The following is a 3,840-nucleotide window of genomic DNA, read 5'->3' as shown; positions in this document are numbered from 1 at the left end:
TGATGTCTGTCGTGTGGCTTGAGGCAATGCTGGTGCACACTCTGTGATGTAAGAGGGCTAACAGTTTTGGAGTGCTTCTTATGCGCCCTGCATGTACTTAAGTCCTAAATGCGTGTATTTAAGTCACTTAACTTACCCAGACCCCTTATCAGGCAGGTACTTTTTTGGGAGAATGAGGGGTGGGGTACCAGGGGTTGAACCCAGGGGTGTTTAACCGCTAAGCCACCTCCCTTGCCCTTTTTATTTTTTGTTTGAGACAGGGACTTACCAAAGGCCCCAAGTTGCTTCGGGCCTCCCTGAGTGGCCGAGGCTGGCTTTGAACTTGTGATCCTTCTGCCTCAGCCTCCCCAGTCTAGGATTACAGGCGTGCACCTAATGCAGGTGTCACAGGAAAGCAGGGAGCTGAACCTCCAAACCTGGGTTCTTGTGTTCCGAGGAAAGAAAATTGAAAGACACCCAAAGAGAACTTTATTGTAAGTGAATGTAAAGAGAAAATGAGGTGAAAGTAAAGTATAAGCAAAGTGAGGCTCAAGAGAGAACACTCTCAAGAGAGTGGGCTATCTCTGGGCAGAGAATGACCAAGGAGACAATGCTGCCTCCAAATTTATTACTGTTTTATGTTTACCAGGAGAGCTGGGGACCACCTTCTGTACTCTTTGTTGATCAGGTGTTAACTCCTCCTTCACCTCGGGAGGTGGAGTTTTTGACCTTGGTTGGTGGCTTTCAGAGCTGTCAAGGTGGCTATCCCAGGGCGGGGAGGGGTGCGCTTCATCTACAAGTCGAACCCTTGTTAACATGGGCCCTGGAGTCAGTAGCTGTCAGAGGTTACTTTAGTGCGCCTACAAATTAACTATAACCCTCCTCATTATTGTCTACTTTGGAAGTAGTTTGAAGAAGATCCTAAAGTAATTTAAAGAACACTTGTGACCTTGGGAGGCATTCACTGCTCATTGCTAGCTACTGCTTAACACAGTACTTTTTATAAAAAAATATTTTTTAGTTGTTGATGGACCTTTATTTTCTTCATTTATTTACATGTGGTGCTGAGAACTGAACCTACTGACTCACACAGGTGAGGCAAGCGCTCTGCCACTGAGCCACAACCCCAGCCCAACACAAGTACTTTTAATCCCATCTAAAACAGGGAAACTGAGGCCCTAAAAGCTCAAGAAAATGGCTCAAAAAAGGAAGGAGGACCCCAAAGAGTTCACACTGAACAGTTCCATTTATTTAAAGCAAAGGTAGGCAAAGTGCCACCATGGGCCAGGTCCTATCTGTGGCCTGTTTTTGCATGGCTCACAAGTTTGTTTTTATTTTTAAATTTTATTTTATTTTTAAGTGGTTCCAAAGAAATCTAAACATTACTATTTTGTGACAAGTGAAAATTATGAGAAATTCAAATTTCAGTATCCATAAATAGTTTTATCTGGAAGGAGCCCAGCTCATCCCCGCATCCAGTCTGGGGTTGTTTCCCACCACATCAGTTAGTGGTGACAGACTGGGTTGGCTGACAAGGCAGAAATAGTTACTATCTGGCCCTTTGCAGAAAGCTTGCCAACTTCAATTTTCTAAAACATAAATGGGGCTGGGGATGTGGGTAAGTGGTGAGGGCTTGCCTAGCATGCTCCAGGCCCTGGGTTCTATCCCAGCACTGAAAAAAAAATAATTTAAATAAATGAATGAATAAAAGGTGTTTTAAACTATTCTATGGTGTGAATAGGCAGGGTAGCAGGCTAGCAGTATTGGGAGAGGGGTAATTACTAGGAGGGGGTGCAAAAGGATTTCTGGGGGAGCTGGGGGTGTTGTTTTTTCCATCTGGGAGCCAGGGCATTAAGTTAGTAAAAATTCAGCAGATTATACACACATGAGGTGTACCCTTCTCAACATATGTGCTAAACAGCAATAGAAAGTTAAAGTGGGAGCTGGGCCCAGTGGCCCACGGCTGTAATCCCAGCGGCTTTGGGAGTTGAGGTGGGAGGATCCCATGTTCAAAGCCAGCCTCAGCACTTTAGCAAGACTGTAAGTGACCCAGTGAGGATCTGTCTGAAAATAAACAAAAAGGGTTTGGGGGGTGTTGCTCAGTGGTTAAGTGCCCCTGGATTCAATCCCTGGTACCAAAAAAAAAAAAAAAAAAAGAAAGAAAGAAAGAAAGAAAGATAAAGTAATGCTAAAGTAATGCTAAAGTTAAAGTAATGGTGGCACACCTACAATTCCAGCAACTCTGGTGGCTGAGACAGGAGGATGGGGAATTCCTCCTGGCCAGCCTCTGCTATGTAGATCCTGTTTCCAAAAAAATATTTTTCTTTGGTACCAGGGATTGAACTCAGGGTTGCTTAACCACTGAGCCACATCTCCAGACCTTTTTGTATTTTATTTTATTTTAGAGACCCGATCTCACTGAGTGGCTAAGTGCCTTGCTAATTTGCTGAGGTTGGCTTTGAACTCTTGATCCTCTTGCCTCAGCCTCTCCAGCCACTGATTACAGACATGTACCATCACACCTGGCTCCCTGTTTCAAAATCTCAAAAGAGAGCTAGGGATATAGCTCAGTTGATAGAGTGCTTGCCTTGTATGCCTGAGGCCCTGGGTTCAATCCCCAGCACCACAACCACCAAGAAGAAATTTTTTTTAAAGGGGCTTGGAATTGTACTTCAATGGTGGTAGAGCCCCCCACCCCAAACCCCAGTATTGAGAAAAAAAAAAATTAAAACTTTGGCTGGGAAAGCAGTTTAGTGGTAGAGCATTTGCCTAGCATGTGTGAAGCCCTGAGTTTGATCCCCAGTCCACACAAAAATAAAATGAAAAAATAAAAAAGTTGAGTAAAAAAAAATCTAGAAGCTGTGGATGTAGCACAGTGATGAAGCATATATTTAGCATTTGAGAGGTCCTGGGTTCAATGTCCATCATCAAAACAAAAAAGCTTGCTCCAGGTTGCACAGATACCAAGCTGATAAATCCCCAAGAAGGGGATGCCCAGTGATCACATTTGAGCCCCCTGAATCCATCTGGGCCCCTCCTGCATGGACTCCGAAGGTCCATGATCTGGCGACTCCTGTTATCAGTCATGCTGGATGGTATCAGGTTTCTGTTCCTTGCAACTCACAATCCTAGCCCCTCATCTCCTAGACATCTATTTGGTCTTTAGCTCACTTCCCAGAAAAAAAACTCCGTCTCCCAGTCCAACCCTGTGGGTCAGAGGAAGTCTCCCTTGTTTTAAGACAATCTCACCTGCCAGGCTGTAATCATTGGTCCAGGGTTGGTTCTTTCCCCAACAGGAACCCTTCACAGTAGACCGCTCTGGGGGCCATATTGAATGACCTTTAAATGAGCCCATCACAGTAACTCCGTGGAACATTTGGACTTGGGGCTCAAAGCTGGTTGATCTCAGCTTAGAAGCTACTGGGGGCCATGTTTCTGTTGTGGAGAGAATGCTGGTCCCAAAGATAAATGCTGACTTGATCACTCTGAAATCTAGAGGCACGCTTGCCCTTCCTTATTTGGCTATGTGGGCCAACCATGTTCTTTTTTGGCCCAAGACAGAGCAAGATGACTTCTGCCATTTGTATCCAATACAGGCCGAAATAATAACAGTCCTTCACTCACACTGTGCAATAAATACCCACACACACATTCATGACAATTTATGCGCACATCAAATACAGAGACAGACACACCATGGCTCAGTGCATGTATCTTTATTTTTGGATGATATAAAAGAATAAACTTAAAAAAACACCTCAAACCAAACACCAATGGCGGCAAAGCACTATGACCCCTCTTCCCACCCCGATAAATAGAGACTTCTGTCACTTCACCCCCCGCCCCCATAACCCCCTCTGC

The sequence above is a fragment of the Callospermophilus lateralis genome, chromosome 18, assembly GCF_048772815.1.
Source record: "Callospermophilus lateralis isolate mCalLat2 chromosome 18, mCalLat2.hap1, whole genome shotgun sequence".
NCBI lineage: Eukaryota > Metazoa > Chordata > Mammalia > Rodentia > Sciuridae > Callospermophilus > Callospermophilus lateralis.
The sequence above is the reverse complement of the archived record's forward strand: the minus strand, read 5'-3'. Positions refer to the sequence as shown.